This window comes from Sabethes cyaneus, chromosome 2 (assembly GCF_943734655.1).
Source record: "Sabethes cyaneus chromosome 2, idSabCyanKW18_F2, whole genome shotgun sequence".
Taxonomy (NCBI): Eukaryota; Metazoa; Arthropoda; class Insecta; order Diptera; family Culicidae; genus Sabethes; species Sabethes cyaneus.
Window position 1 is genome coordinate 91,099,822 of NC_071354.1, and position 20,818 is coordinate 91,120,639.

Here is a 20,818-nt window from a genome sequence, read left to right on the forward strand (position 1 = left end):
ACGAACAACTGGTTTTGATGTTCTTTCAACAATAAACAATAGATTAGTTACATTTTTGAGAAAATAGTTGCAATATGTTAAAGTTGTATATCGGCAAAGTATTTATGTAGCAAAAGGAAAGGAAAATAGGCTGAATTTAGAAACAGGTCGAACATACCCGTACCCTATATTATTTTAGTTTGTTGAGTTTCCATCGAAATCGAAATTCAAGGATTATGAACATCTTGGATTCTATCGTAGTCGGGATTTTATAGTGAAGGCGAATTCAAATTTTGTTAACGTTTTCCAGACTTAATAATTGATGATAGTTTTGATGTATTGCGCCCGTTTATTCTGAAAAAGATAAGTTCTTTTCCAGGCTAGTTCGAATGTTTTCTTATATCCTGACTTTTTACTACACGCAGAAAAATGCTGATAGTTTGAAACAACAATTACCTGTTGTTGAGTTCAACTGGAATCATATTTTGGAATCAAAAAAATATTTTTTAAACTGAATTCATACTCCTTTTGCTTCTACTAGATCGTTTATAAACCCAAAAATACCTATTTTTGATTCTACAGTTTTTTCTTTGATAGAAACTAGCTAGAAATAACAAACCTTATTGTTGAACTAACAGGGTCAAACAGTTCAAATCAGAATGAAAAAATATCTGGGTTAGCCTTCAGTCTACAATATTTTTTGTTGAATTTATACAGAATTCTTTTGCATTTACAATTTATTTTTCTGCGTGTATATATGTCTTACCTATGAATACATACGTACACTGAGAAAACTTTTCGTATAGTTTCTATGTGTCCCACATATAGATTTTTGCAATGAGCCCAGTAAATGATCTTTATGTACCAAACAGTTATCATTTATGTGCACGCGAAAAATTTGCACATATTATTCATATGCGTATAATTTTTATGTGTATAATTGCACATACCGTGGACTCTCGGAAAAGTTAATCGATTGGGGGAATGGGTCGATTAACTTTTCCGAAATATTAACTTTTCTGAGTAGTCCTAAAAATAATTGAAAATGATAAATACAAAGGCGAAAAATGCATTCCAGGATATAGGGTACACATTTTTATGTATTTAGAAGTTCTAATGAAAAGAAATATGTAGTAAGATCTTTATGAAATAATACTTAGTTCCTTTCAGTAAGTTTAAAATAGTCGGTTCACTAGTTTACTGTTGTTTTTTCGTAGTGTGCGACTACGTTTTGATAATGTTCGCGCTTATTTTTAGTTCCTTCTTTTGCATTTAAAATTCAATCTGAGTTTGCGCTTTTCCAGTATGTTATCAATAATCCTGAAGTAACTATGTGCCTGTATTGAACTATTGTTGGAACTGTCCGGTACAAGAGTTTAATTTAATCCCAGTTATGATGCGACTCTGTATGAAACTGTGGAAAGGCGACAATAAACCGAAAAATGAGAAATAAAGATAGAAGGTAAACACACGTGTGTGGACGAACGCTTGGACAACCAATAAATTCAAACTCTCAGAAAAGTTAAGGCAAAAATTAACTTTTTAGAGCGTTGCATGAGAGCTGATGTTCGCTTAACTTTTCTGAACAATTAACTTTTCAGAGAGTTAACTTTTCCGAGAGTCTACTGTACTATTCATTTGCGTGTATTTCTGGGAGGATTGTGTTTAGGATTGTGCACATGATAATCATGTAGAATTTCAGTGTATTACAACTGCCAAAAAATCATCTCGATGATTAAATTTTGACCTACTTTACTCACGACGCTTCTACTATCAGAAGCTAGGTCAATTCGTACCAGACGATTAAACTGTGTTGCTGTGTGACCGCACATCAAGCGTAAATCGCAGCGAGGCAGTAAAGTACGATCGAGTTTTTACGTCTTGCAATTGCAACTCTTCTGTACCCGTCTCTAGTCTAGTGTAGGCATCTGTTTTACTATTCCGTACGTACCTAAATGTACATAAGTCAGCATGGGAAGAACGCAAGCGCTTGTAGCTGCAGCCTGCAGGTAAAACAGCGAAAAGTAATCAACTAACAAGTGCAAACGAACGTTGCTACACATTTGACGGCACCGTGTTAGTCCTATACATTTATGATCAAGACGGTGGACAATAAGCGTAGATCTACAGGTGGTAAACGGATTTCAACCGCAAAGGTCAAACTAGTGGTGATGATTCATACTACTACAGTACCTAAGCGAAGATAGGTATTTGAATCCATACTAAATTTAGATTCATTAATACATTGTTCATATGCGCATGGCTGCTGTGCTCATCTGCTCCGATCTTGCACGGAAGCATCGGTGGTTCAGTGGTAGAATGCTCGCCTGCCACGCGGGCGGCCCGGGTTCGATTCCCGGCCGATGCAATAACGTCTTTTTTCTAATATTTTTTTGGTTCAAACATTTCTGCTTTCGTTTTGCCAAAATTCCTTAATCAATTCCATACTATACATTCATTTAGCACCCTAAGCGAGATTGTTTAGCTCGGTATGTTAAGCAACCAATTAAATTTGACAAATATCAATCACAGCGTAATTCTTGGTTTTCTTGAAACAGCCCTGTTAGTTAGTCCATCGGCTGCAGTCAATTCTCGCTTCCAGGTCTTGCAGCTTAAAAGATATTTATTGCTTCTAAGCACCTGCCGTACACACTGTACACAATTAATAGCCGTTCTCCTCGCAGGAGGTCTTAAATCCGCGACTGTTCGCACGCCTCGTTGTGTGTTGATGGCTAGAGCGCAAGCCTATAGAGGAGACCGGTTAGCGGTCGGTTAGCCCGTCGAAGCGTACACATTTGAGCCGTGCTCTTTTGTCAACGAATTGGCAACTCTCGCCAGCTCTTTGATCGACAGTTTAATTTATCTCGACTGCAATATCCGCAAGAGCCAAGATGCCGTCTGTCAATTAGGCGGTGGCGGCGGCGCACCGGCTGCAGCAGCAACAGCAACAACAACAACAAAAAATGTCTATCGGATATTACTTGGTCGGAGCTTATCTTTTGCTTAACAGGCAGACGTTCCAGCGCGTTCGCACAGATTCTGACGTTCAGACCAATACTGCAATTGTGTTTTCATGATGAGTGATTCCACGAAGTTTCGCAAATCGATTTTAATTTGTCATTTTTGATTTAGCTGAAACTTTGCATAGTTTGTTTATGGTCAAGAAAATGTCATTTCATCATATCAGTTATTTTTTTATAATCTAGACTGTTTTTTCAAAAGGGCCTAACTAAAAATGGTGCTAATCCATTAAATATTTTATATTGGAAAAATGGTTTATTTGATCGAAATAGTGTCTTCAGCAAAGTTGTAGATAATAAAATTGTCTTTCTAAAAAAAATATGTGCACATGAAAAATTTTTTTTTGTCGAAAAAAAAGAAGAAAATAAAACTAAAAAATGAAATATCTAAAAAAGCGCAGTATTAAAAAATTTATTTTTTGGCATGTTAAAGGTAATAATATACACTACTTTTTCTGAAAGTTTCATTGTAGTCGAATGAAGGGCAAATAAGTTATAATATTTTGAAAATTTCATGTTTTTTTTATTTTCGCCAAAAATAATTTTTACAGTGTATAACTATTTCTAAAGATGATGATTATAATAAGTATATAAGTAAATAAGTGATAAGTAAATTTTTTTTGTTTAAAAAAAAAAGTAAATAAAACTAAAAAGTTAAATATCTAAAAAAAATAATTTTTTACAGTGTATGAGCTAAAGATGACAATTATAATCGACTTTGCACGACCCCATATAGCCATTAAGATGGGAGCGGGAACTCTTATCCCTACCTCCACGCGGTGCCGGCTGGGACGCAATTGGGCGTAGGGTCCAAATACAGGATAACTTCGATATAACGTACATTTTGATTTTCAAGTTGTACTTTATATCGAAGCACACCTAAAAACTCAAAAATATGGCTCATATTACTTTATTTTGTTACTGATTGACTACGTTTAATGAATAATGATAATAAAATCCAACTAGAAGGGTGAAGCAAACTTTTTCGTGGTTTTTCCTGTATCCCTTTAAGCCCGAGCCCACACAATTGTGTGGGTGAGATATGATTACTTTTTAAAAAATTTCCTTTCCTTTCTAAACGTCGCACTTTTACATATATGGCAGCAATCTCTTGTGTAAACATTGTAACTCGTTGAAAAAATAGAAAATAGCTGAAAAGAAGTTTTCTTTTGTGGTTGGATTAATTATTGTCTAGTGTTCAAAATCTTGTGAAAACAGCTAAAAGTTTTATCTGTCGTATTTTCTTATTAGATCCGTATTTCGAAATTACTTAGATAAATAATTATTGGTAATAAGTATTTCTAATTGATGTAATTAAAAATTTACGGAAAATAACTTTTACAACTTACTTACGCACATTGTTTTTCATACCTACACAATTGTGTAGGTTCGGCCTTATTGTATACCTACTTTTACCTTTACGTTCCCGCCGGGACTTCAATAATTAGTGTACTTGCCGTTATACTTTTGGCTCTATCTTTACTATTTTTTGATCGATTTTTATACAACGAACCACCTTAGATTGACCTTCACTGAAAAAATATTTTAGCAAATTTTGGATCCATTTTCCCGGAGATATTCCAGATCGCAGTAGGATTATTTTTTCATGTCGTAAGTAACAGATGAAATAAAACGAAATCTGCTGCTTCCATCTCATTTTGAGTCAGTAAGAATGAATACATTATACTTTAGAGCATTCGTTCATGTTCCACACTACGGAACTTCCGTTTAGAGTACTACCGGAACCTAAAACTGGTCATTTATAAATTGCAAAATAATAAAGAAGTGTGGCAAATGATGTATTCAACTACGGGATTTTCTAAGACAAATTCTTGGATCAACATTTGGATGTTATTAAGCCAATCTGGACGTTCCGGTATATCTGTTGTATTAAGGTTAGTAAAAACTTAACTTGCAAAAAGTTGCGTGTATTTCCATAGCTACGTAGCAACCGTTCCGCTGCTGCAGAAGCTGAAGTCTATGAGCCTCGAAGCGATGATCTCGCTCCAAACTAAACGGGGTCAACCCTATTCAACTCTGTGGACTTCTTTACACAAAATAATTAGGTTTTTATGCTTTGTTTTTTCAAAGCCTGGTTTGGTATAGTCCAAAAAGGGTAAAAAATGGTAAAAATAGGGGAAAATGAACAAAATGGGGCACTTCCCGATGACATACAGGAAAGCGGTGAGCACCATGCGATTCTCCGGAAAATTTTACATTAGATCACGTACATTTTATCAGCCTGCAGGCCATATCTTAATTGCGTCCGTTTTTTCGGCTCGTTTTTGCCCATAGTGCAATGGTATAAGATAAGGCCGAACCCACACAATTGTGTAGGTTACTAAATTTAGCAAACAGTTGTTGCAATGTATAGAATATACTGGTTTTGGTATCTCGAGAGACAAAAAAATTTATATTGATCCAAAAACCAAAAATATCGTAGCTAAAACCCTCCGTGCTTAAAGGGGTATGCAGTCCTGTATATTTACTCTTTTTGAAGATATCATAATATTTTGCAAATAGTAAGAGATAGACAGTTGCTTTAATCAGCAAAGTTGCTGATTTTCGTATGTTCTACAACTTTTTTGATGAAAAAGAATTTTTTGGACGCATTTAAAAAAACAAAAATCACCCTAATAGCTAGATTCACGGTCACACTAATAGTGTAATAAGTTGCGCTGTATTTTAATTATAAACTTCTTCAAAGACATTACCCTTGAAAAATCACGCATTTTTTACGTAATAGCTAATGGTCGCGTTTTTGCAACTCGGCACCACTGTGCTGTGAAATGGCCTGCTTTGAACTCAGGAACCTTTATCGAGGCACCAGATGACCATTATTAATCTGTGAGATTGACAGGGTATTCAAATTATTGTGAATGAAACTTTAAATACAGTTTCTTAAGAGATTTGCAACACTTGAAAATATGTACGTTATATCGAGGTAAATTGTACGTTATATCGAGTGACGTTGTATCGAGGGTACGTAATAACGAGGGTACGTTATATCGAAGTTCTTCTGTACCACCAAATTCCAGTCTTTGGTTACACCCTCAGTTGTGTGCTAACAGGGAGAGGGGGGTACGTTGCGCCCGCGGGTGGCGTGGTGCAGTGGTGCCAACAGGCGAGCGGTGCTCAACTCCTATAAGCCAGCTACAGACGTCGTAGCATCCTGCTAGAGCTCAGGAGTTTAAACAAAAAAGCCGAGTCGGGAGTGCCGTGAGCACATTAGGATCGGTTCCAGGAAGAATCTTATTATGGTGTACTGGACGGGCGGGAGAAAAACGTTTGGATTTGACGCTATAGGGCTGACGGCTGTGATATTCTACTACCTTATGTAAGGAAGGATGGTACCTTCCCCAAACGGCGAGTAGGCTAATGATACAGCTTCCGTCCCATTAAAACCGTGGCTGGTCTGTAGGTACGTTCAAAGCTCGTCACTCACGTCAAAGTGCGGTGGTGTAGGCTCAGATATACATTCCTGACTAACGCTGATCGGATGCTGACATCCCCCCATGAAGGGTAGGAGGGAGTGTCACTAACCATGGCCTCCCTGCTTGCTTATATCACCATGGGATCGTTAAGGCGACTAGACAATACGAGCGGAGATAGCAGCTTAGAGTTGGGACCCATAATGCATGGACAAATTCCTAAAATTGATAGGGGAATCGAACGCGAGTGCTGCTGGAGGCAAAAAAGATATCTTCGCCAAAAGGGGAAGGGAAGCCCGCCGATATCGGGGACACAGCCCAAATAGGGAAGTCCCCCGAAAACGGGGAGGATACCGAAGAAAAAGTTGACTCCACCAAAGTCTAACACCCCAGTTAGAACGCCGGTGGCTACCGCTGCTAGCTCAGCCAAGAAGGCGGGCGACAGCGGTAGGGAAAATTCAACTGAGGACGTGGTGCACCCTCTTGAGGTGGGAGTTGGGCTTCCTCCAGCTTGCTACAGGCCAAAAGGTTGGTGGACGAGTTGTACTCGTTCATCAACTCGCGGTTCAATGTCCACCTCGACATTGAAAAGCTGGCGGTGAGCCTCGGCTCTACCATCATAGCTGCCGAGGTGAAGAGGCATGAGCAGTCATGTGAGATGGCCGAAGCTCAGGCCATAGCCGCTAAGGCTGTGGCCATGCCTAGTCATGTGCGAACGCTGCACGCCAAGTGCAAAGCGGTTACGCCTGACCATGGACCAACGCTGGTGGCTAACAGACAGCAGACTTCGGACCGCGCATCTACCAACGAACATGCGGAGGCGGTCCCGGATGGTGCTGCCAGGACCGGGGACGACTGGCAGGTGGTTAGGCGTAAGCCGCCTGAGCCGAAACCGAGCGAGGCTGCGGCTGCAAAGCCAAAGCCAAGGCGGGTCCATAAGGGCGACACCTTAGTAGTGAAGCTGACAGGTAAACTGTCGTACGCTGACCTACTTCGCAAGGTTAAGACGGACCCCAAGTTGCAGGAGCAGTCCCTGGGCGAAGCGGACCAGGTCAAAGCACTATCGCAGCGTATTCTTGTCGAGTGTAAGAACCTCGACGAGATTTCGACGGCAGTTGACCTGAAGAATGCTCTGCGGGATCAGCTTGATGTTGATGTAGCAACTGCAAACATCCGGTTGCGGAAGTCACACGACGATATGGATTCCGCGACCTTAAACGTGCCAGAGGCCCTCGCCAACCAAATGTTGGCGTCTTATTAAGGTAGGCTGGTCAGTCTGTACACTTGCGTCCAAACGGCGTATTGAACGCTGTTTCAGGTGTATGGGCTTTGGCCATCGGGCAGGCAAGTGTAAGGCCCCCGATCGGTCTAAGCTGTGCAGGCGGTGCGGCGAAGACGGGCGCTTCGCCAGGGGATGTGGCAATCGCCCCAGATGCTTGCTCTGCGCAGCCGAAGCAGGAAATAAGCACGCCATAGGTGGCCCACTGTGTGCGGCTTATAGGAGGACCTTAAAGAAAATATTAACGTGAATATGAAAAGCAAGAATAGATTTTGTTTTTACGAATAAACTTTGAGGAGCAATGCGCAATCAATAACTTTCTAAACTTCGGAAGCAGTTTTTGGGCCCAAAACAAAAGTTCTGTTTTTAGAATTGTATTCACTACACTCTTTTTGCCAGTCTAGAATACATTTTCATAGACAGCATATTTATTTCGGACAGCTATTGAATAGTGATGTCCGTTAATCGTTCGATTAATTCAACTAATCGAATACAGTGGACCCCCGTTCGTTTGAACGATTCCTCATGCAAACTAACGGGGTTAGCTTTTAATTTGAACAACTGGTAACCCTAAACATGCTGGAGCTTGTGTGAACTGGCTGCCCTGTTCTTTGTTATTGTTTTGGTGGTTTGATTCAGTTGGAAGTTGCAAGCAGCGAATATTTCATTCTCCGATCAGAGTTCTACCATAATCGTTGGGAAACGCGTTGTGAAACAGATTAAACACGCTAGATCAGTACAAACAAATCGTGTTTATGTGCATTGTCTGCATAAGCAAATGATGTCATATGGAGAATGACATTTGAACCATTTTTAATTTCCACGTGGTGCAAACCAACGGGGTTCAAATTAAAAAGTGTTCAGATTAAAAACGGTCAAACGAACGGGGGTCCACGGTAACTATAAAAATATTCAAATAATTTTTTATCGAATACTGCCAGCACGAGTAGTTGAATTAATCGAATAGTTCAAAGGAAATAATATGAATGCGAATAATCCCCGAATAATGGCCGCTAATCGTTCATAATCGTTCAATTAATCGAATTAATGAAAAAAATATTCGAATATTTCTAATCGAATACCACTAGTACGAATAGTTGAATTAATCGATTAGTGCAGACAACGCTCGTCGATTAATCGGTAATCGATTAATTGAAAATTTCGGACATCACTACTTTTGAAATTCACTAAATCAATGACAACTTCTTTCTCTTTAGGTAAATTTTCAATGCAAGCCAATAAGCATTTACCTATTAAAAACTATTTTGGCAAAATATGTGGCTATTTAACTGCTAGCCCTCTTATAGTGCTGACAATGCTTATTTGCAGCTAGTTAACGTCAAGAAGAATTTAAATAGAATTGTGAATGCTAATCTACAACAACTGTGCAGTGAAAAGGCTGATATACAGCATACTGCAATATAAAACGCCAGGGATTCTAATGAACGATTGAATTACTGCTTACACTAATGCTTATTGGTTACCTGGGTTCTTTGAAAAATCTCATTGTTTTTTTTGCCTACAACCCCCCTTAACATTGGAAGGACAAAAACTTAATAAAATATTTGTAATGGCCGTATAAAAAATAATGCGAAATAGCCTGACGATAATACATACCTACTTCTGGTCCCCTTACTTTTTGCGTGAACACAGCAAAGCCTCGAGTATCGTTGGTTGTTTGCACTTTTTGTCTCTGGCTAAAGAGACGTGGAAGAAGTTTTACATGAAATATTATTCGCTATACGACGAAGTGAATGCAAGTGATTGATCTTGTAACACATATACCTAGTGTGTGTGTGTGCTTATTTCTTGCTGACTTATGGCAGCAGGAAAGGCAGAGTCGGCCTCTAATGTAACCCAAAGAAGATCTTGATACAATCTTGCGCGTTTTATTGAGCGATTGCAATCGATCCGACCGGCTTTGGAGGGCTCACATTTATAGCCAAGGCAATTACAATCGTAAATAGTAAATGCTGGTTGTGTCTTGACGTTTCTTTTTGCGCTAATCGCGCACTTCTAGGTTGGTGCACAGACAATCCCTTCAAAATCGCCGGATCATATGCGTAACGGGAAAGCATAAATACTCAGTTAGCAAAGCGTTCGTTAGATCAAAACCGCAATTGTTACAGTTGTCAATTCGATATTCATATTTAGTCGCCTCGTGCAACGCTAAAAGCTTAAACACTTGCACACTTCGCTGCCATAAATCAATCTGTCAGTCCCTCTTAATATCCTCGTTGACCTGAAACAATCAAAAGGTTTTAAGGCGCACGAATTCTAACGCAGCCAGCGCGGACACCATCGACCTTGCCGTGATCTAATATTTGAACTGGTCCGTTCGGTGGAACTTTTATAACCACACGTTTGTCTGCATCTTACAGAGGCGTAAAGCACAGGTCGATTAGTATGCATGTGGCTTATTTTTTGTTCCTCCGGACATAGACCGCGGTCAAGCAATTAACGCCAACACTGACTGGTAGTGCTGCATGGTACAGAGCACATGTAGTATGGCATGAAGAAATATGTAGCGCCTAGAATATGCGTAAATACCTACTTAATACACATGACTTGATTCATTTGTACACCATGGTGAATTTTTATTTGTTCATGCACAATTGGACAATTGTACGCATTTGCACCCATCTGACTTGTAAGCTTATGAGATTACTTAAAAAAAATCTATATACCTCAATTACATAAGGGCGAATGACGAATAGCTGAAAAACATGTGAAGTTCAGGATCTAATTCGCTTTTAGTAGTGTTGCCTGTAACAACGTTCTCACGCTGGACTGCACGCCGTACACTGATGATTGCCATGGCCATTGCCATACATCACACACTGCTGTTCGGTTCTTTCTTCGACCATCGCCGTCGCATTTCGGTACCTGTCGGTCAATGTCGAAACAGAGCGAGCGATGATGCCAGTGAATGCGGTAATTCCGTGAAGCTGAAAATTGTGCGAAGGTCTGAGCTAATGACTACTATTCCGGTCCGGTCCGGCTACTGCAACTGACTGAAGACGGCAGCCGACAGAACGGTACATGAATGTACATCCGTGCGACTCGATCTTGAAACTGGCTGGCCAGCCTTCGAAATTTGTTCTACGAAGAGCCACAGATTGTTACGGCGGGCGGCTGTGTGTGGGGCAGATTGTTTTCCGCTGTCATTGAAGAGATGTTCATGTTTAATCATTTGTTGCAGATTTCCTCAGAGAAGACCGAATATCTCCCCTTCACTGCTGCTTGTTCAAAACAGAGTATCTCAACAGTTTAATATTGCATCAAACAGAATTTGAATAAAAGTTGATAGCAGGTTAACGGGAAATTATCAGTCATTAACTTTTCGTCGGAGAGCCCAATTTCGGAAGCAGTTTAGGGCCCAAAAGCAGGGTTCTGTTTGTAAAAATGTAAATACATACTGCATTCTTCTTGCTAATCTGAGCACAGCGAATATATTTTCATAAACAGAATTTTTGTTTCAAACAAAAAAACTGCTTTTAAAATTGGTAGAATCGATGACGACTAACGACGGATGAATGCGGGAAATATTGAATGGCTTATTTGCTAAATCGGTTCGGTAGTAAAGATGGGATCATTTAGAAATTGGGCACTTCATTTTGGCGGCGCGCGCAATGGCCGTGGATGCTAGCTTTTTGGTAGCGTTGTGTTATTTGTGAACAGTTCTGCTCGGTATATTTTTTTCGCAATTTAAAGGTAACGTGGTTTCGAGATATTCGTCATGCGGAGGAGAAATGAAAGTAATTGTGTGCAGTCACTTGCAGAATTCATCACCATCGGCTTGGGAGCTGGCGGGACTGACGGATTATCCTAAAAGAGCTGTAGTGTAAGTAATTTAGGGATGCAAGGAAACTCCCAGGGCTGTCCGCAATGCGCAGGCCAGACGTTGGAGTTGAACTCTTGATCGTCAATTGCGGTTCAGGGTCATTCGGAAAGTCAAGGCCGATCTCAGCATGACGGATTGTGCTTTGGCGAAAAAACTAAATACTGGCCGCTGTACTGTACGGCGAATCCGTCTCGAAAGTGTTACCGAGCAAGTGGGGAACCCAACAGAAGCCTCAAACAATAAACAAAGGCTAGAATCCGGTCTCGTGGGATGTGCAGCCGGGTGGTGACGAAACGTGATGCATGTACGTGACTTGATGATGAATAAGCTTCAGACAAGGTCGTCTTCTCTTCAAGAAGCTTCAGCCAAACCCAGGGGTTGAATTCTTTATGCTCTGGTTCGCGGTAGAGTTTGTAGCAGATGCGAGATTGGTTTTGGGGATGGATTTGTGATAAAAGGTCATGTTTTGGCAAAGGATCTGTTTCATTGGCATCCATGTGAAAACCAATGTTTTATGAAGGATAAGAATTCGGAGATACACAGGGGTAAGTGCCTCACCTAGCGGATTTCGCCCTTCATTAAATCTCATGATAGCCTGCTGCAGTTTCAGCATGCATGCTACAATGGACTATGGACTTCAGTTCATCTCAAAAGATTTGAGTGCACCAAATTGTTCCCGGGTTCATCCAGTATTCAAATACTGGGGTATAATGAAGTGAAACCTGAAGATGAAGTCACCAGCGACATTGGTCAGATGAGGAGCTCGAAGTGCCGGCTCACAGTGGGATCATTCTGGAAAAGGCGGTCAAAAGTCTTTTCCCGATTTTTCAACGTTTTTGACCTTAGGTGTCTTCAGAGAAAAATATTTTCATACAACTAAATATTAAAGGGATAACGTATTTAAAAAAAATAGCTTTTTATAAGAACTAGGTAGCATGTTCATGTGTTCAATAAAGTTATAGATCTTTGAATTTTATTAAACTTTGCCGAAGATACTAGGTATCTGCATAGTATGGTTTGCAAGATATAATTGGCTTTCTGTCATGACCCCCTTTTTTCCTGTGTGCACTTGTCACTTTGACCAGTATGGTTGATCTATTGTGATATCGCCCGGGTGTTTGCTGTATGACCTGCACTGCATTTCTTTTTGCTATACTCGCTATTGAATGAGTGATATGCTTATTAAATTTTATGTTTGCTTGTGTGTATTGGGACTTACCCTTCCTTCAATTCTTGATCTACTTTACCCACTTATTCCTCGCTGCCAGTACTATCCCATATTATAGCCGTCCCTGGCGAGGAGTCCTTCGTTCCTCTGACCAGTACACTTAACTATAGGAGGGCTTTTGCACTGTCAAGAGGCTTCAGTGGGTAAATATAGAATTCAGCATGAAGCAAGGCTAAATGAGGGGCCTGAGAATAAACTCATGCTAAAGTCACTTGACATCGGATGACTTGATTCTACTAAGATTCGAACCAACGACCAGGGATGGCACAATCACTTTGACTCAATTCACATTCCTTTTATAGTACCGTCTCAGTCAAGCAAAATTTGAAAAAGATATATATGGGACGATTGAAGAACTAATTATTATCTACAACTTTTCCGAAAAAGTTCGGCTGTATCTTTTGTATTTACGGTACGGTGCTACAATGCTAGTAGGTTATTGGTAGCCAAGTGAACGTTCACGCTATTAATGAGCTATTAGTATTGTAGCACCGTAACTACAAAAGATTCAGCAAAACTTTATTCAGCAAAATTGTAGATAATAACAAATTCTAGAAATGTCTCATATAAAACTTTAGACTGTCATATAAAACTGAGACGGTACTGTCAAATGAATGTAAATTGAGTCAAAGTGGTCGTGCCATCCCTGCCCACGACTACTCGCTTGTCAAAGCAGACTCGATAACCGTACGGCTATGGTGCCCCTGTGACCCCCTTAAAATCAGTTTATTAAACTTTTTGTACACAAAACCTCATCTAACAGGTTTGACATGTTCTACCAACTTTTTGATATTATCCAAACTCGTAACTTTCTAGAAGGTGTAAATATCGTATATTGTTTTATTTGCTTTAAAAATTGATTTAAAGCATAAATTTTACCGTTTATACAAGTAATGTTTTCCTTAAATACGAACCTACTGGCAGCAAGAGTTAGCATCGCTTGAACCGCCATAGAATATAGTATAAGTGTCCCAAAAACCACGGCCGAGTCTGCTCGGGCATTTTGGTTATTTCAATTATGAATTACATACATATATGCTGGTTTTTGTAAGTTACTTTACGTAGTTATTCAGCCGAGAACCAGGGTGGCTCTTGCCGTATCAAGAATTCCTCTCCATTCTACTCGGTCCTGGGCTACTCGTCGTTAATTCGTTGCGCGTCTCGACACACGCAAGTCGGCTTCAATCTGGTCTAGCCGTCTAGCACGTTGAGCCCCTCTATACCTGGTGCCGGTGGGGTTCTTGAAGAGAACGGATTGCGGACGGAAAAGTAGGCTCGATTTCCAGCTTGAATGCGTCGTTGCATCTCCATACTCGTATTATTGTCGGCGGTGACCAGAGATCCCAAATATATAAACTCATCAACCACTTCCAGTTCAACGCCGTCAATAGTCACTGTCCGTGGGAGGCAAACGTTACTTTCTCGGAAGCCTCTTCCTACCATATATTTGGTTTTCGACGCATTAATTTGTCACCCTATCCTCCTAGCCTCCGTTTTTAGTCTGGCGTTGATTGCCTCCGCCGTCCCACGGTTTCTAGTAATGATGTCGAGCTCGTCTGCAAAGACTAGGAGTTGGCTACTCTTGCTGAAGATCGTTCCTCTTGTTTCGGTGCCCGCTCGCCGGATCACACTTTCAATAGCGATATTAAATAACATACAAGACAGTCCATCCCCTTGCCGTAGCCCTCTGCGCGATTCGAAAGGACTTGAGAGTGTCTCCGAAACGCGCACGTAGCACATCACATGTTCCAGAGTAGCTTTGATCAGCCGCGTCAGTTTGTCCGGAAAACTTCCGCTCATAATACGTCTCAGAATCTCATGGCAGGTGCCATTGTCCACCGTCACCAGTGAACCAAGGTTGACAAAATTGTTAACTATCTCGAGCTCATCGCCGTCTATCGTCGGTTGGTCTCATTCTGCCGGTGTACTTTGTCTAGAAAGTTTTTACCTACAACCCAATCTTTTCTGCTTCACATTTTAGTTGGGTATTTTGTTTAGCCTTCGTCGCATATGTTCTGTCGACAGTGTTGAATGTCCAGGCGAATAGACCGGACTTGTTGAAAATCCTTCCTTGCGTATTGATATCTGCTCGGTTAATAACACCCTGTAGCGCTATGTCTATCACCCTGATAAAGTCCCCTGCGGTGTTCGAATAAATGGAAATCCGCACATACTATTACGCCTTAATCAGTGAGATTGCTCTTTGCTGTCGATGGTAGCATATACAACTTTGAAGTTACCGAACAAATTGTGTATTGGAGCTTTGTTCACAGCAATCTTGGATACCGTAGTGTGAATATTGGATCTGTTGCTGGTCGTCCTTCAACGCAGCTTGCTTGGTCAATTCTCACAAATCATTCCGCAATTTGTGAGTCGGTGGAAAAGTGTTTGGTAGAGCGCGCTTTAAAGTGGCATTCAGAGCTCAAGAGCTCAGCTTGTCGCGTTTTCAGTAAATCGACCAGATAATTACATCCTTCTACACTTTCTGGTAGGTGTTCAGTATCCTAAATTTTTGCAATTAGCCGGTACGGACAAGTGGTCAATTTTTCCGAACTCATCTGAATAGCTCTGCTCCGATGCCACCCTTCCCAGGCAATTGATTGTTCTTCAGCTACATGATGGCCTCTTTAACTGCCCCTATTGTTGGGCTGGTACCTCTTCCACGTTTGCCGCACCATCAAAACTGGGTTTCCCGTCACCATGGCTCTTTTCATGATGTCCATCAAAGTGTTACTTTCAGCTTTCGGTAACCTTCCGTTGTTATCCTTCTCGTGCGTTTTCCGAGAACGATGCTGCCCTTTTTTCTCGGAATGCGTGGTACGCGGCTTCTTCTTCTGCCTGTATTTTTCCTCTATAGTATATGCATTGTCATACCAGTCGTTCTGTTGCTTCTATTCCACGTGTCTGATACTGTTCTCTATTACGCAATTATTGGCTATTTTGATGGTAATCGAATTCGTTCTGTTGCGGCAGCGCAACTTCGAGTGCGTAGTTTTCGGCGACGCTAGGCTGTTTTATACTCAAGGGTTTAAACGAGGTTGGCGTATTTTTTAACCGTCAATAGATAATGGTTCGGATTAACATTAGCGCTTCGATAGGATCTGACGTCAAAAATGTCTTAGAAGTATCGGCTATGGGCCGAGTCAAGTGCCCAGCTCGGTTGTTATAATGTAGCTCAGGTAATCCTTGATCGATTGTTGTCATTAGCTTATTTTTTATATTTTACGACTTGGTCCGGTCTGATTTAACACCGACTATATAAACTTTCTTTTAGCAGAGGTGAACCAGCCATTGGCTCAAAGCGTCTCATATAAAAAATCATATTCTTATTGGTATACTTATTGGTATTAACTTTTCGAAAAATTCCGTAATTTGCTCCGTAATATTGCTATTAGGAAAAATCTTCGATCGATTCATCCATCTATTAAATGCAGCAAGTAGTCCAAACGGTTACGGCTAGGCAATTAAAATGTTCGATGCATCTTGAATGCGTAAATATCGAACTTAAAGAGTTTACAGCTTACATATCGGTAGTTTTCGAATGGTCAACCAAGACATTCTCCATTTGAATAGGTATAGCACTTTGACACTTAACTATCGTCATTTTGTTCACACATTGACACCTTGTTTTCCGAAAGAGAAAGGTCGCTAGTAGCAGGTACTTATTTTTTATGAACAATTTTGAAACAGATAGAATCGCATATCTTAGCTGGAAAACGACTTTGCAGATATTTTTACACAAAAACAACCTATGCTTATTTTCAACACTTCACAATCGTAAATGTGACAGTACAAATAGCAGGTCAGTTTTATGTCCGACAGGTTACGTCGAGTTCGCTTCAAAATTCAAATCTATGTGTGTTGGCTTCGTTACCTTTTGAACTCTTTACATAAAAAATACTAGTGTCTTGGATACGAGGGATTAAATATATTGTTTTTCTTCTTGAAAAGCATCTGGGTCATTTAGACTTTTATTTGTTTTGAGTTAAGTTTCAAGAGTGCTTCGATGAGTACTCAAGAATGTTTAAGTATTTTAAGAAAAAGGAAAAATAAAAGAAAAAAGAAGGGTCTTTTTCAACACTGTTTAACGTATCAAATTGGTCTAGGTCGGCTGACATGTTGGGACCAGAACACTTTGTCACTTTGAAATGGACGTGATTACAGCAGTCCGATTGTGTATAGAATTGTCATTAAGGGGCATGATGAATAGAACATGATGAAACAAGACACCAAAAAGCACAAACAACCATATTGATCAAAGTTTGTGATGGACCTATCAGCTTGATTGCACGACACGAGTCGATCACGTTTAGGTTGCGGGATACTCTGTGGTCGTATCCCAATATTGCACGAAAATAAGGCTTCTAAAAAGTATGCTTTAGAATTGGCTAGAAGTATTTCAATGTTACATAGCTTAGGTTTGAATTTTGTAAAATAAATAACTATTTTTCAGCAAGTATCCGGCAAATGATTCTCGTTGATTTGGTTTTTACATTTCGTCGGCCAGCAGTATCACTATTCTATGAATGTTTATAACAACAGCAACGAGAAAAAGTTACTCAATCTCAGTATTTAGTGTAATTTATGCCCCAAAAAATAATAGAACCTATAGAATGCAATGTTTAGTGCTTCGAGTTGCAAGATCTTATTACGGCTAGCAGGTTAGTTGAACTAATTTTATTTTTTTGTGAAGAGTTTTTATGATATGTAAAATACAAAAGATATGTTCACAAACATTTATCATTGTGTTCTGACAGTTCGTAAAAGGACACGGGTAAACACAATGCGAAAATGGCAAGAAGAGGGGGACAATTCGGAGAACGGAAGAGTGTCACATCGGTTGATCTCGAACGCGTCCACGTGAACGAACAGGAAGGATGGAGAAATTAACTTCCACCTGACACAATTCCTGACAAGTCATGATTGTTACAGAAAGTACCTCCATAGATTAGGACACACAGAGTACTCTCTCTATCCGGAATGTGCTGACATTGAAAAAACACCGGAGCACGTGGTCTTTGATTGTCGTTTTGGCTCAATTCGAAGCGCAATATTTGCCATCAGCGGAGCTGATACCAGTCCAGATCATATCGTCCACAAAATGTATCGCGATGAAAATAAGTGGAACGTGATCACGGAGCTATTACGCAAATTATGTGGGCGCTACAGCGAAAATGGTGAGTAGACCAAGATGCGAGTTGTGGAAGGAGTAGCGTTCATTCGGTCTTGGGGAATGTTCTATCGTCGGCAAACTCTCCGTTGATGTAGAGCAGATCTACCGCTGGGAACTGCTTGAATTAAGTGCAGAGAAGATAGGAGTTTAACGGCTCACGGAGCACTGCAAACAATTGCTTCAAAATCTGTGTCAGGGGAACTTCCAACGCCCATCACCGGAAAACACTCCGTTGTTGTAGGGTAGACCCATCATCAACAACTACATGAGTAAATTGTACCAGAAGTAAACGTAGTACATATTCGCTCTCACAAAGGAATGCTACGAGGGTGATCGTGAAGGGATGGACGTCAAGTTGCTCGCCATCCTCGCTTCGGTGCACGTCTGACAGGTAATAAAGCAGCGCAAAAAATATCCTCCTCCCGAAGTACAGTAATTCCGGAAGGATAGGGAGTACACAGAGGTAGTAAGATAGCGGTTAGGCACAAAGTACAAAAAAAAACCCTACACATTGTTGCCATATTGCCATTGGTATTACAGCCGTAGTTGGGAAAGCCTCCGGGAAATCCAGCATTTGTCTGCTAAAAACAGTTGGAAAGGCTCTCAACAGGCTGACGAAGTTTATGGAGAGCGCACACGGACTGATAAAGATGCTATTCGCATTTCGGAAAGGGAAGTCAACGGTTGACGCTATCCGGATAGGAGTCGAGAACGCTGAAGAGAAATGTCGGCCAAACAGAAATGAAGAGGCTCTCGATATTGCGCGGTGATAACGATCGACGTCAAAAACGCCTTCTACAGCGCCAGCTCCGCGTCACTGCACAGAATGAGAGTTACTAATTGTGCAGGTGACCTATGCAAGGTCCGGCACACCTGCCGTTCCAACTGCATCTACGCCGGACGCAGCGATGAACGGCCCGTCGCTAATAAAAGCAATGGAAGGAAAGAAAGACTTGCTAGCAAGAGTGGTAGCGGCATCTCATCAGCTCGATGCCATTATCGAGTTCGAAGGACCTGAAACAAAGTCTGCTCATGCTTCGGGGCACTATGCGTGCTGCGACGAAGGAGCACAGCGAACTCGAAGCGCGACTAAGAGTGGCAGAGAAAGAGACCTAGGTCTGCACAAATGGATGCCTGCTCGTCAATGCCTGACCACACCGTGGATTCAGGGGAAGAAACCCCCACGGGCCCGAAGAAGCGCCTGATCGCACAGGGTCGCAAGCCAAGCGAAGCACCCACTGAGGGTAACGAGACGCAGTTGGCGTCCGACAATCAGTGGGAATTAGTCAAAAAGAAGAAGGCCAGGAAGAAAAAGGAGGATCGAGCTCCACCGAAAGTGGTCAGAAAAAGAGGAGCAAAGGCCCTTATCCTCAAAACTGACGGGTTGAAATATTCGGAAGTTTTGAAGGCCATGAGAGGAGACGATCAGTTGAAGGGTCTTGGCGCGGATGTGCGGAGTATCCGCCGCTCTCGCACGGGCGACATGATCCTTGAGCTCAAAAAGAATGCCACAGAGAAGAGTTCTTCCTACAAAGTGCTGGCAGAAAACAGATACAGATCCGCGCACTAACGCCTGAGATGACTCTCCAGCTTAAAAACCTGGACGAGTTCACTGAAGCCGGCGAACTAGCACGACCGCTCAAGGAGCAATGTAACGTGGTGGTGACTATCGAGGTAGTTCGTCTGTGCAAGGGACCGGCGGGAACTCAGGTAGCAACTATAAGACTTCCACTGGTAGTCGGAAATGCTGTTCTGAAAGTGGATAAGCTGAAGGTGGGATGGTCCGTATGCCCACTGAACGTGTTCCAGCAGCCGGAGGTCAGCTTCCGGAGCTTTGAGTGAGGGTACAAGTCCTGGAGCTGTAAGTGGCCTGACCGAAGTCACCTGTGTAGGAGATGTGGCGGTGCGGGCTGTATAGCGAGGGACTGTACTGCGCCGCCCAAGTGCCTGATATGTACCGGCCAACGGGACGCTAAGCACACAACAGGAGGCCCGAAGTGCCCGGCAGGCGCGCCGGCGACTAAAACACGGACGTAGTTGAAGCAACGTAACTAAACTTGAATCACTGCTACGCGGCCCAGCAGCTGTTGTACCAAGCTGTTGTAACTGAGTCGTTGATTACTGGGTCTCGGATAGGTCCGGGACGGCGGCTATATGGACGACAAGCAGGATCCCGGTTCAAGAGGTTGTGTCAACTGCAGATGAGGAATTCGCGGTTGCCAAAGTGGGTGGAGTGTTCTACTGCAGTTGTTATGCTCCGCCGAATTGGTCTATCGAGCAGTTTACGCGGATGGTAGACCGAGTATCAGTTGTGCTGACTGCCCAAGCAACAATTTGGGTTTTATTACACTCTTGTGATGGCATTGAAGACCAAAATTTGTCTTGAAGACCACCATAAGAGTACAATAAAACTCACATTGTTGTTTGGGTGGTCTATGGCCGTTGGTTGTGGCGGGCGACTATAACGCTTGGGCGGTAGAGTGGAGAAGTCGTCGCACGAACCATAGGGCTCAGATTCTGCTTGAAGCTCGATCTCAAAGTATTTGTGGAAGCGATCCGAAGAGAGTGCGGTGATCGCGGTATGCTCGATCCGAACGCTGATCATTTGGTTGAGGTACTGTCGCGAGTGTGTGACACTGCCGCGCCAAGGAAAGGTCGACCTAGGTACGGGAGGTCACCGGCTTACTGATGGACAGATGAAATAGCGGAACTCCGCGGAGCGTGCTTTCGTGTGAGGAGAATTATGCAAAAAGTTCGTTCGGACTAAGGCAGGGCTGAATGTCGAGTAGCACTTGTTGCTGCACGCGTAGCGCTTAAGAGTGGAATAATAGCTAGTAAAAGAGCCTACTTTGAAAGGTTATGTG

The 20,818-nt window shown here is 41.8% G+C and overlaps 1 long non-coding RNA gene and 1 other non-coding gene across 2 annotated transcripts in view; one reads left to right on the forward strand and one right to left on the reverse strand.

Annotated features, from left to right (window-relative positions):
- Positions 1 to 20,818, reverse strand: part of LOC128737365 (uncharacterized) — a 248,422-nt gene that overhangs the window by 120,857 nt on the left and 106,747 nt on the right. The window lies entirely within an intron of this gene.
- Positions 2,277 to 2,347, forward strand: Trnag-gcc (transfer RNA glycine (anticodon GCC)). Its single transcript has one exon. It is a non-coding gene; the product is annotated as a tRNA-Gly (tRNA).